Genomic DNA, 14,839 nt, shown 5'->3' with positions numbered 1-14,839 from the left:
ATCTTGCAGATCCCACAATTGAGGAGGCAAGAATTTTTCAAGGATGAATAAAATTTGCATATAATTGTTGTTTGATAAGTTCTAGAAAATCAATCGATTATAATTGGAACTATTTGAAATCAAAAAATTTTTCACCATACCTAAAATTGGCCTTAAATTGTGGTTTGATGAGGTACTTGATAAACAATGGATTATTATATTAGTCCAGCTAATGGTGAAGCTAGCATAATAATTTTCTAACGCTTCAAAGGAAAATATCAGTGGGTTCATATAAGATAAGAACCTAAAATGAGCCTTAATTGAGATGTGATCAAATTCTTGATAAATCTTCTATTAGCTCCTAGGTTCTGATAGCTCAACGTTGAGCTAGCAAAACCCATGACTTCTCTTATAATTGGAGTGCAAAAATCTTTCCATAAGGTTAATAAATCAGTCTAGAGTTATGGCCAGAAGAAATTCAAAAATTCCAAGTTGATTCTGATATTTTTATAGTTTGTAGTTTTCGAGATACCCAGTATCGAAGATTGTACAATATCACGATATTTCTCATCCATTTCAATCTTAGGGGCAAACGTAACCCTATTTTCTAACTGCTCTGTGAAAAGTTATTAAATCATTAAAATAAATTAATTTATATCATGATTGAGTGCAGTTTATTCGGGCTTAATTCATTAACACAAGAAAAGTCTCACTGGTTGGTTTAAAATCAACCGAATCGAAATTAGAGCACAAAAAAAATTATAATAGATAAAAGATCACCGGGATCTTGTGCTTTCTCAATTCTCGAAAATTTTGAACAGAAAGCTTCACATTTCATATTTGACACCTTTTATTTCGAGACTTACGTCCAGTTTCATAATCCAATTAAACGTCACTTTAAGCTTAAAGCTTCCTTTACTGTAGGGTTAAAGGAAGCTTTAAAATTAAAGCGACTTTAGGTTTGATTATGAAACCGGCCGTTAATGATACGATTTTTGTGCCCATTGACATTTTTTCCGAGATGTCAAAACCTACAACAAATGCTGCCATTGGAATTCTTGTAGCGCCAATAGGCATTATAAAAAAGTTGAAGCCTTCAGGTAAAGAAACAAGATAGATAAAAATAACAGAAATTATCTCGAACAGGGCTGAGTAATGAAAAAAGGTTTCTCCACATTTTTCGTAGAAACTTCTCTTACTGAACACCCTGTATGGATAATCTTGATTCTTGGCCTGGAGGGTGAGTACCAGAAGCAAATACCGAAAAAACCATTTGGAAAAAGCCGAAAACTCACAGGAAAATTCATTTGAGCCGAGGCATCGTCCAAAATTCAAACAAAATCCGGTTGGGAACAGTCCGCGCGTCCTCAAGGATCGCGATTTGGCGCCAAACGCCGGCCGTCCACATAAAACTGCGTCGACACACTGACTGACTGGGCTCTTTCGCTCGAGAACGCCAGCCGCGGATGCCCGTAGCGTCGCGACGGCCCACCATCGCCACCGACGCAGCGGCAAAACCCGGGTGAGTATTGGAAATCTTACCACTATTGGACCCCTGTTCCCGTTTTCTAATATCTTCCCAGGGACCGACAGGAAGAGAGCTTTTATTTATTTTTCCTCGTGGAAGATTTGGGTGATCAAGGATTCCGCTGTCGCGTATATAGAAATACAGAATCTGTCAGGGGGGTGATAGATTTGTTAGTTTTTATCTCTGGAGGGGTGGAAATTGAATGTAAAAAATTGACGCATTCTCGGAGAGTTGGGGGACTTTGAGATCTCAGATATTTCATGCTTGCTGCCAAATTGTAACAGATTACAGTACACGACGATGAATGTTCGTGAGGCATATCTGGAATTATACTTTAAAAGTTACTCCATGATTTACTGAATAACAAAATGCGGCCTCTAGGTGCATGTAAGTAGAAGGTAGGCAAAATTCGATGGGATTAAATGGCAGCTCTGAAATCATAAGAGCCAGGGATAAATGGATGTCATGTTTCCTTCCTCGGTTTTCAAAAGACGGATAATGGTGAAGTTTGTGTGATATCGAAACACAAATGTAACATCTGCAGTCACTTTTTAATGTAGAATTCAGTAGAATATTTTTTCAGTCAGTGGCTCAAAAGTTATTTCTTTTTTTTAATATGAACCCTGTATTTTTTACATATTCAAGTCCCATATTTTTCCTGATATACCAAAAATTCAAAAAACCCAACTCTTGAAACTGAATTGGACGCTATCTAATGAATATTTGAGCCTTTGATGTTAAAAAATTAAAAAGTATCTGTGATATTCGAAAAAATTGCGTATTTTTCTGTATACAACTCTCTTCAAAAGATCCACAGATGTGTAGTGCACAGATTTAGCTTGTTATTCTGAAGGTAATTTTGTTTCTACAGGGGTGGCATAGCTCATTATGAGAACTTGAAATGGCTATAAATATCTATTCATCAGGGAGAAAATGGTATAGAAAGAAAGTGTTTCTTTTGACCTCAAGAATCTACTGTTAAGATATTTGTATGAGTCAAAGACTCAATCTGTATTGTATAATATACAGGATGGGCAAAATTAGTTGTCTACTGAGGGGATCTCGAGAACTATAGCAGCTAGAAGAAATCGGATGACACATTTCCTAGCTCATTTTCGGAGAAACAAAGAATGGTGAAAACCACGGCCTCCTACGATACTTCGTTTTTGAGTTTGACAATTTCGTAAAGTTCTCATAACTTTTTTGTCTTTGAAGTTACAAACCTCAATCTTGAACCTTCTACAGGCACTTTTCTTCGTAGAATCCACTGATGGGCTCAAAATATTTTTTCATTTCGAATCATTAGGTTAATTTTCATTTTTTTTAAATGCAAACTTTTATTGAATTTTTTATTTTTGAATTGGAAAAGAATCTTTTGTCAGTAGATTCTACGTATGAAAGTGCCTAAGAAGGTTTAAGTTTCAGATCTGTAACTTCAAAGACAAAAAAGTTATGAGAACTTTTCGGAATTGTCAAAATCTCAATTTTCGTTTATAACTCAAAATCTATGGAAAAAAGAGCTACAGAATTTGTCATCCGTTTTCTTCTAGCTGCTATAGTTCTCGAGATCCCCTCAGTAGACAACGAATTTTGCCCAACCTGTACAATATAGCTACTTCACAAATATCGAAATGGTTCAGCCCTTCTATGGAGTTTTTTCTTTTATGTTCTAAAAATTTGATTGAATTGAATTTTGACCTCAAGAAACTACTATGAAAATATTTGTACAATTTAGAGACTCACTCTGTATAATAAACGTCGTGTCTCTAATTGTTTTACCTCTCCAACTATACTTCATTCAACTTTATTTTAGCAGTCGGTTGGCCATGGAAATTTGACACATTTCACTCTGTATAGTACGAAAATGTGGGGTTATGAAGCTTGTCAAAACATTTTTGGGTTTTAAATCAACGCTATGTTGCCCGTTCTACGTAAAAGTTTCTGTTTCTACGTATTTTATCACAATGTCGAATCTCTTCGGAAAATATGTGACGAACATAATTGAAGTTTATACAAACTGATTGAAGGCATACCAAATCCAGTTATTTGCATGGAAAATACAAGAGATCAGTATAATATCATAATATGCACTAGCTTGAGGAGAGTTAATGTTCGTTATCGTCTTTGGCTTACATCATTTGTAGATTTCAAAAATATTAACCCGAAGATGAAATGCATATGATGCAGTGGTTGGCAATGGGTATCTCCCGAAAGAATTAACAGATAATTATAAGAATGTTAAATTTTTCAACAAAAATCATCTTGCATCAATATAAGTAAAAGGAGTTGAAGGAAGTTTCAAGTTAAGATGCAACTTCACCGTTGAACAAAAATTTCACATGAATAAACAGTAACAGGGCAATAACTTGCGCGTATTTGTGGCTATTCATCTTAATACATTGATGTAATTATAATAATTAGGTATTTATTAGTACCTTAAGACATTTACATTGTATAGGACAAGTCAAATGAAAAACAGAAAAATCCATTTTAGGGAACTTATTCTCCGATGACATTTATCGAAAATCCTGTAGTAAACTTTTCGCATTAATTCACTCAAATATAAAATTCCCAAATGCCACCACTTTTTTGGGTCTCCCAATAGAAGGAAATTCTTTGTCATACTCTTCATTCACAATCTTTCTGATTGTGGAAATATTCAGCTGAAATATAAGTCGTTTAGATTCAGATGAAACATTATATAAATTCTCTTACATTGAATATGTTCGCTATCGTCTGACGTATTGTGGATTTTAGAATATCAGGGTAGAACTATTTGAATGAGCGGACCTGAATTCTAAATAGCACTTCCTGAAAGCCTGTCTCTTTTTTCAACCACTTTCGGCATTTTCGTAATAAAAATTGATATTAGTTGTGGCAACGGCGTTATGACATTAACGACATTTCATGAGTGCCAACCTAACTTCGTTCTAGTTACAAAAACTTGAGAAAATTATTTCATGGCCAACCGACTGCTAAAATAAATTTGAATGAAGTATAGTAGATAATCTAAATACCACTACCACACCCCTTTCAATCACCTTCACAAATAAGGCTGTGCCAGTACTAGTATAGGTAAATTAATAAATATGAAGTAGTTATGGATATTCTCATAATTTCCTCATTTCCGAACATCTTCTCGAATATCTGGAATGAAAGTGATCTTCAAAATCTCTCATATCCTGACACAACATAGAAGCATGAAGTTCATCATCATATCATCCTGTTAGTACATGCTTCGGCTCATCACCCGATTTCTATTTTTCTATTTTTCTTTTCAATTATTTCAGGGAAAAAGAATTCTTGTTTATTTGTTTGTATGGTAGGGACACTAGCTAAAGCTCAGGTTAAACTTTCATCTGAAGTAGCGTACAGGCAAGACGGACCTTCAAGGACCGTTCGAGCCTCTGCTACTAAATGTTTATTTGTATGTAAATGATGAAGTGAATTATCCATATATGCAGATATTTAATGTCAAACAAATTGTATAGAATGCAAATAAACTATTATTATTATTATTATTATTATTATATTATCAGTGAAAATGACCTGCCAACTTGACCAAACTAGTTTTCGAGTTTTTCATGGTAAGAACAATTAAAGATACGACATATATTATATATTCAGAATCTGAAAAAAATGTTGGACTGGAGTTTGTAAAAATAACATAGAGTTTATATTAAAAAAAATGAAATTTACCACTATGTCACTGAAATGGCGGACTGAAAAAAATCTTTGACAACCCAACTACATTCTACATGAAAAAGTGTCTGTAGAAGGTAACATTTGTTTTTCGATATCACTGATACTTTACGAAATAGAGGCAACAGTACGAAGAGCCGAAAAATGGAGTTTTTCCTTATAACTTGAAAACAAAAGAAGATAGAGGGATGCGGTTTTGGCCATTGAAAATCTTTTGAAAATCGAGGTCTGAAACATATAATCCATTTTTCCCTAGATCTTACAGTTATAGAGCTGTCATTCAATCCCATCGAATTTTTCCCACCCTGTACAGAAGAGAAGTTAACGCTTCTGAATCCAACTTTTATCGTTATTCACACCAAAAATAGCAACTGGTCGAATCGGGTCGGAGAATTTTATATCAAATGGTCAAGATAACCGATATCATTTTCAGCAACGATTGTTGGCTTCGGCCCAGTACAGCTTCAAAACTCTCGCCAAATGATTCCATACGACGCAGGAGACAATTGCGACCACAAATTCCCGGCGGTTACCTACGCCGATATCAATCTACGTAATCCTGAAACACATTCTGAAAGCGCGTTTGCTTCGAACAGACATCAAAACTGAATTCGAATGCACAGATAAACCGTGGAAATTTCAAGATCCCTTAATGCCTTAAGCACTTGAAAACACAATCAAGGGCTTTGAGCTGGCAAAATTCGTGGAACGTTAAAGCCAGGACAGCTGCTAGATATTGGAATCTTGCCCCGGTGAGCTAAGGCCGCCCACACGCCCACTGAGTAGTTGGAACGTGCACCCCAAAAAAAGTATTCATTGAAGGAGGATGAAGTGTGTCAATTTGGTACCACTCTTAATATCTGATACCTTGTTTTGAAGGTAATTCGATTGCCTCATCAAAAATACTGTATCTATGTACGAGGATATATTGAAAAAATCTTAGCCTACTATAGAACCAAACAAAATTTCAACGTCAAAATATTTTATTACTCAACATATTCTCCCCTTAATTCAATTAATCGTCTCTAGACCTTTCAAAACAAAAATTTTCTTCTTGCTCTGTAATCCATACCTACAGCTTTTATTACCTCCTCGTTGGAAGAAAATTTACGACCTTTTCAACTTTTTTCAGTTGAGGAAAGAGATGATAGTCGGATGGAGCCAAATCTGGTGAATAAGAAGGGTTCTAGTAATTCAAACCCTAAATCACGAATTTTTTGCACGGCAACAAGAGATTTGTGTGCAGAGGATCTGTCCTGCAAAAGCAAAACACCCTTGGATAGCTTTCCACGTCTTTTCTCTTTAATTTTTGCCCGTAGAGTGGTCAGTAATATCGAATAGTAATCTCCGGTTATTGTTCTACCCTTATCCAACAAATCAATCATGATTACTCCATGGTTATCCCAAAAAACTGAAGCAAGAACTTTTCCAGCAGATTTTTGGACACGAAACTTCTTAGGTAATGGAGAACCAGAGTGTCGCCATTCCATCGATTGTTGCTTTGTTTCTGGATCGTAGGAATGTTCCCAAGTCTCATCCATAGTAACAATTCGATTTAAGAAGTCTACATCGATTTTCAAATCGAGCACAGATCGAACGCAATGCTTCTACCCTTGCACGCTTTCGGTCAACATTCAAACATTTGGGTATCTATTTTGCAGCAATTTTTCTCATGTCCAAATTGACGTGAACTATATGATGAACGCGTTCGTATGAAATATTCAGTGCTTCAGATATCCGTTTTAGCCCAATTCGACGGTCTGATAAAATCATGTCATGAACTGCATCGATATTTTCGAGGACTGACACAGAAACTGGCCTTCCCGATCGGTCATCATCTTCAATGGAAAATTTACCTCTTTTGAAGCTTGCAGTCCAATTTTTCACAGTCGCATACGAAGGACATTGATCACCAAGGGTATTATGAATATCTTCATAAATCTGCTTACCTCTTAACCCTTTTAAATACAGGCACTTGATGAAGGTGATATGACCTTTTTTGATAGTACTTCCGAGAAGAAATTAGAACAGAAATAGAAGATAAAAATTATTCCTCACCTTTTGGAAAATTTAAACTTGCACATCTTGGCATACTCAAATTCTTGTACTCCTCTGAGATGTGTTTTATACACAACTGACTTTAAATGACCTCATAGAAAAAATCTAAAGCTGTCAAGTCTAGGGAGCGCCATTCAATGATACTGCTCTGAGAAAATAAGAATACTGAAAATGCAGCAACAAAATGCCTATTCATTTCCAGCAGAAAAAGTTACGGCTGTAAGAACTTTTCTAATATGAATGAACTGCGCAATTATACACGAAAAGATAAGTAATTTCAAATAAAAATTGAACTACTCCAGTATTTTTATACAAAATAGTAAATACCGAAGATGTGAATTTTGTGCGTCCCTTTTTACTTATTATGTTCATTCTTTTACGTACCCTCCAATTTATCATTCGAAAAACATGTAAAAATATCAATTCAAATGAGCATGCACAGTACACAAAGAACGAATTATCAAGATGTAACTTAACTCCTGAGGAATTAAGCGATATCTCAGTTTTCCTCTCAAATTTCGCTTGTGGTTTGCTGGCTTATATTAAATTTCAGATTCAGTATGATTTTCAGGATATCAATTTCGGTATCTTATATACAGGTTGATTCCCGAACATATATATTTGTACAGGAGATTGAACCTCATATGCAGGCGCATTCGCCAATTAGCAACCAACACCTGGGAGAAAAATGCGAATTTTGAATATTTCCTTCTTCTTATCTGCAAAACTGAAATGTAGAAAATGGAAAGTTTTACACAATTAACTGATTCAATGTTATCCAGATTCAAAAACCATATTGATTTCAAAACTTTTTTCGAAGAATAAAAATAATGCTCATTACGAGATAGTTTTCCTAATTTTTTCCACAATTTCACATGAAATTTTTCAATAATTCAAAGGTATTTATTCGTCCCCATCATACTCATAAACATACTCATCATTTCGCCTATAGAAAGCGTGGTTCCAACAAACAATCGAACAGATTTGAATGCTCGGCGAAACCTTATATTCTGAACCAACCTTGTAGAGTTTCACTTCCTAGAATTTCCCCTTCCCAAACTTCCGTCAAGAAGCTGTGAATATTTCATTTCGCGAATTAGCACCCGCAAGAGCGTTTCACAAAATGGCTTAAGACAATGGAGTTATATGTTACCCTATAGTTCGATAAATATACAGCTGTTAAGTGGCATAATGAGACAGGGGCGTACAACGAAGAGTGAAAGGGGCAGATGGAAACATTGGAGATACAGAACGTATTCACAAAATCTTGATGTATTTCTATATCATCATCAACGAATTAAAAATCACAAACTACTTTCAGTGGCCCAGAACGAATCTGTAATATTATGTAGATAAATGTACCTACAGGCAGGAATTTCAGGGGAAAGAAATAACAGAAAGAGCAACATCCGGAATCTTCGTGTATTGGATCATTCCAAAAAGTTTTTTCGAATATCTATATCCCCGAGATCTAAGAAGTACGAGGATGTATTGATATCTAGTTAGCCTAGACCAGTTCCATGCATAAAAAAATATTGCGTTACCGTAGCAACGAACAATAACACATTAGAAGTGTCAGTGTGAAGTTTGAGGTCAAAAAAGTAAACCAGAGTTAAAAATTGAAAGAAAGAAGATGTCCACCGAAATTGTGAAAAACGATAAATTGGAGTATCGAGCCATCATCAAGTACCTGTGTATTTAAAATGGTTAAGAGGTAAGCAGATTTACGAAGATATACTTAATACCCTTGGTGATCAATGTCCTTCGTATGCGACCGTGAAAAATTGGACTGCAAGCTTCGAAAGAGGTAAATTTTCCATTGAAGATGATGACCGATCAGGAAGGCCAGTTTATGTGTCAGTTCCTGAAAATATCGATGCAGTTCATGACATGATTTTATCAGACCGTCGAATTGGGCTGAAACGGATATCTGAAACACTGAATATTTGATACGAACGCGTTCATCATATAATTCACGTCAATTTGGACATGGGAAAAGTTGCTGCAAAATGGATCCCCAAATGTTTGAATGTTGACCAAAAGCGTGCAAGGGTAGAAGCATCGCGTTCGCTCTGTGCTCGATTTGAAAGCGATATAGACTTCTTAAACCGAATTGTTATCATGGATGAGACTTGGGTACATTTCTACGATCCAGAAACAAAGCAACAATCGATGGAATGGCGACACTCTGGTTCTCCAAGATCTAAGAAGTTTCGTGTAGAAAAATCTGCTGGAAAAGTTCTTGCTTCAGTTTTTTTGGGATCGCCATGGAGTAATCATGATTGATTTTTTGAATAAGGGTAGAACAATAACCGAAGATTACTATTCGACATTACTGACCACTCTATGGGAAAAATTAAGGAGAAAAGACGTGGAAAGCTATCGAAGGTGTTTTGCTTTTGCAGGACAACGCCCCTGCACACAAATCTCATGTTGCCATGCAAAAAATTCTTGATTTAGGGTTTGAATTACTAGAACACCCCCCTTATTCCCTAGATTTGGCTCCATCCGACTATCATCTCTCTCCTCAACTGAAAAAAAAGTTTAAAAGGTCGTAAATTTTCTTCCAACGAGGAGGTAATAAAAGCTGCGGAGGTCTGGTTTGCAGAGAAAGAAGAAACATTTTTGTTTGAAAGGTCTAGAGACGTAGCAGGTTCGCAGTAATAAATGTATCCAATTGAGAGGAGAATATGTTGAGTAATAAAATATTTTGACGTTGAAATTTTGTTTGGTTCTATAGTAGGCTAAGAATTTTTCAATATATCCTCGTATTTAGATTATTAACCAAAATAATTTACTTAGATAGTCAGCCTAGCTGCTCACATAACATGTACCTATAGTAGGTATTGTTCTACAGTTCATTTACGTGGATGTACCTCGAAGCCAAATATCATTTCATCCGAGAATCAACGTATAAAACGCCAAAGAGTAGGAAATTCAGCGTTGAAATAACATATCTCCAGGAGCTTTTCCATACATACGTATCCTGTTTGCGCTGTGACACAACTCATTTTTCAGCTGCCTTCTTTTTCATTATACGGATGGGAGTGCTTCCCATTTTCTTGGGATTTTCACTTTGTTCGAAAGTTGAACGTTCGGTGGAGTATTTTATTTTCCGCGAATTAAACTGAGACTGAATAATCTGTTGGGAAATAAGCGTTTTAACGCTCTTTTCATCGGAAACAATAGCCGAATCTCATTGCTCGCTTTCAAGCGTGCCGAAGTAAACAACGGAGCGTTTATAAAAGACAAGACGAAAAAACATAATTCTCCTGAAAATTCAGGGTTTTGTCTCCGTCCTTTGAGGCGCATTTAAATGGGTAGAGAAAAATGTCTGAGATATTCCTATAACGATAACGGTTTTTTTCTAGTGTCTTCTGAGCTCTCCAGTCACTCCAAATTTTATTCTGTCAACATATTATTCAGAATCTTTCAACAGATCCACAAATGTGGAGTGTTATAGAAGTAGCATAGCTTGCACAACATTTCGATATTGAGGAATAAGTTTGAAATAAACCCAACTTTTTGGGAATTTTTCGAAGGTCATTTTTCGAGTCGATTATCTTCCAGGAAAATTATCGTAGATCTGAATGTGATACATATTCTGAAGGAGCAACTCTTCAAGTAGACAATTTGAGAATTTCATCCTTTTCGGCACAACCGTTCGGTCTTGAGGGAGTTTCAACTGACCCCATCTTTTTGGGAATGTTTCGATGGTCCACATTCGAGTAATTTTTCTTCCAGAAAAATCATCCTAAATCCAAATGTGATACATATTGTGAAAGAGCAACTCTTTTAATAATAAATCTGAGACTTTCATTCATTTCGGCACAACCGTGCGTTCGTCTTGACGAATTCTCGAGTGAAATTCGCAATTTTGAAGAATCCCATTTCCAAGATGAAAATTTTAACGAAGGGAGATAGGCTTTCGAAATTGCTCGCAAAAGATTAAGCGTGTTCGGAAACACCTATTCTCATGCCAAAATTTCAAACCTATTCAATTTTTCACAAAGCAATCATCAGAAAAAAACATCTTGTAGTTTTTAGTGAACAAATATTTCCACAAAATACTTGATATGAGTCCACTTGTGTGTATAATAAGCCAATCAATGTCCAATAATTCGATGGAGCACAACACATCCCCAAATATACGTCAACAGGCCATGCCACCATTCCAGAGAGATTAATTCCCTTTCAAGTCACTTCCCACGTACAAGGATGTCGACGTAGAGTCACCCCCTATTCATATCCAATTATAATCAGATCATTGTCGCAGAATAGTCGAAAAGGGAATATATTATCATCATGTGATATATTCGACGGTGCATCGGATATACGTTATAAAACTTTATGTTCATATGTGTTTCTTCGCTGGCGTAAAGTGATTCAATCGCTGGAAAACAGGAAATACGATCTGCTGAAAATTGAAGGAGTGACTGTGAAATGAGTTTCGGGGGGAAAGAATATAGCTGTTATGCCCGACAGCTCCTTTTATACACTCTGAGCAACGAGCTCGATGAAATTTTGAGATTTATTACTAGAAGAGATTTTTTTTTGCAATATGTATCACATTTGGCGATGCTGATTATAACACCGGAAATCCCGATTGGATCAGACGTATATAACAGGAGATATCGCAGATTGAAATTTGCCATTTTTTGAAAAATGCCATTTCAGAGATGAAAATCTAAACGGAGGGAGATAGGCTTCCGAAAATGCTCGCAATAGATTCAGCGTATTCGAAAACCTATATTTACATACCAAACTTTCAGATATCTGACACTGTTTAGAAAAAATTCGAATTTATTGTTTTTCCATTTTTCATTTTCCAGTTCACTTTGAAGTGGTCTCTGAAGTGTAATTCTCTATGGAATCATCAACTGTTTGGTTTGGTGGAATCAATAAAGTGAGTATTATACACTCCATATCCTAAGACAGTAGTAGAACCTCCTGATTTTCAGGCAGAGGAACAAATATGTCATTTTTGGGGGGTCTAACCCCTTGCTCATTTTTGACCCAAAAAATCGAAATTTTCGAAATTGAGTTTTTGTGCTAGGATGAAAGCCTTATCAACGCTGATTACGAAACCGGAAATCCCAATTGAATCAGACGTATATAACAGGAGATATCGCAGATTGAAATTTGCCATTTTTTGAAAAATGCCATTTCAGAGATGAAAATCTAAACGGAGGGAGATAGGCTTCCGAAAATGCTCGCAATAGATTCAGCGTAATCGAAAACCTATATTTTCATACCAAACTTTCAGATATCTGACACTGTTTAGAAAAAAATCGAATTTATTTTTTTTCCATTTTTCATTTTCCAGTTCACTTTGAAGTGCTCTCTGGAGTGCAATTCTCTACGGAATCATCAACTGTTTGGTTTGGTGGAATCAACAAAGTAAGTATTATACACTCCATATCCTAAGACAGTAGTAGAACCTCCTGATTTTCAGGCAGAGGAACAAATATGTCATTTTTGGGGGGTCTAACCCCTTGCTCATTTTTGACCCAAAAAATCGAGATTTTCGAAATTGAGTTTTTGTGCTAGGATGAAAGCCTTATCAACGCTGATTACGAAACCGGAAATCCCAATTGAATCAGACGTATATAACAGGAGATATCGCAGATTGAAATTTGCCATTTTTTGAAAAATGCCATTTCAGAGATGAAAATCTAAACGGAGGGAGATAGGCTTCCGAAAATGCTCGCAATAGATTCAGCGTATTCGAAAACCTATATTTTCATACCAAACTTTCAGATATCTGACACTGTTTAGAAAAAAATCGAATTTATTGTTTTTCCATTTTTCATTTTCCAGTTCACTTTGAAGTGCTCTCTGGAGTGCAATTCTCTACGGAATCATCAACTGTTTGGTTTGATGGAATCAATAAAGTAAGTATTATACACTCCATATCCTAAGACAGTAGTAGAACATCTTGATTTTCAGGCAGAGGAACAAATATGTCATTTTTGGGGGTCTAACCCCTTGCTCATTTTTGACCCAAAAAATCGAGATTTTCGAAATTGAGTTTTTGTACTAGGATGAAAGCCTTATCAACGCTGATTACGAAACCGGAAATCCCAATTGAATCAGACGTATATAACAGGAGATATCGCAGATTGAAATTTGCCATTTTTTGAAAAATGCCATTTCAGAGATGAAAATCTAAACAGAGGGAGATAGGCTTCCGAAAATGCTCGCAATAGATTCAGCGTATTCGAAAACCTATATTTTCATACCAAACTTTCAGATATCTGACACTGTTTAGAAAAAATTCGAATTTATTGTTTTTCCATTTTTCATTTTCCAGTTCACTTTGAAGTGGTCTCTGAAGTGTAATTCTCTATGGAATCATCAACTGTTTGGTTTGGTGGAATCAACAAAGTAAGTATTATACACTCCATATCCTAAGACAGTAGTAGAACATCCTGATTTTCAGGCAGAGGAACAAATATGTCATTTTTGGGGGTCTAACCCCTTGCTCATTTTTGACCCAAAAAATCGAGATTTTCGAAATTGAGTTTTTGTGCTAGGATGAAAGCCTTATCAACGCTGATTACGAAACCGGAAATCCCAATTGAATCAGACGTATATAACAGGAGATATCGCAGATTGAAATTTGCCATTTTTTGAAAAATGCCATTTCAGAGATGAAAATCTAAACGGAGGGAGATAGGCTTCCGAAAATGCTCGCAATAGATTCAGCGTATTCGAAAACCTATATTTTCATACCAAACTTTCAGATATCTGACATTGTTTAGAAAAAAATCGAATTTATTGTTTTTCCATTTTTCATTTTCCAGTTCACTTTGAAGTGCTCTCTGGAGTGCAATTCTCTACGGAATCATCAACTGTTTGGTTTGGTGGAATCAACAAAGTAAGTTTTATACACTCCATATCCTAAGATAGTAGTAGAACATCCTGATTTTCAGGCAGAGGAACAAATATGTCATTTTTGGGGGGTCTAACCCCTTGCTCATTTTTGACCCAAAAAATCGAGATTTTCGAAATTGAGTTTTTGTGCTAGGATGAAAGCCTTATCAACGCTGATTACGAAACCGGAAATCCCAATTGAATCAGACGTATATAACAGGAGATATCGCAGATTGAAATTTGCCATTTTTTGAAAAATGCCATTTCAGAGATGAAAATCTAAACGGAGGGAGATAGGCTTCCGAAAATGCTCGCAATAGATTCAGCGTATTCGAAAACCTATATTTTCATACCAAACTTTCAGATATCTGACACTGTTTAGAAAAAAATCGAATTTATTGTTTTTCCATTTTTCATTTTCCAGTTCACTTTGAAGTGCTCTCTGGAGTGCAATTCTCTACGGAATCATCAACTGTTTGGTTTGATGGAATCAACAAAGTAAGTATTATACACTCAATATCCTAAGACAGTAGTAGAACATCCTGATTTTCAGGCAGAGGAACAAATATGTCATTTTTGGGGGGTCTAACCCCTTGCTCATTTTTGACCCAAAAAATCGAGATTTTCGAAATTGAGTTTTTGTGCTAGGATAAAAGCCTTATCAACGCTGATTACGAAACCGGAAATCCCAATTGA

The sequence above is a fragment of the Coccinella septempunctata genome, chromosome 5 (genome assembly GCF_907165205.1).
Source record: "Coccinella septempunctata chromosome 5, icCocSept1.1, whole genome shotgun sequence".
Taxonomy (NCBI): Eukaryota; Metazoa; Arthropoda; class Insecta; order Coleoptera; family Coccinellidae; genus Coccinella; species Coccinella septempunctata.
Note: the sequence above shows the minus strand (reverse complement) of the source record.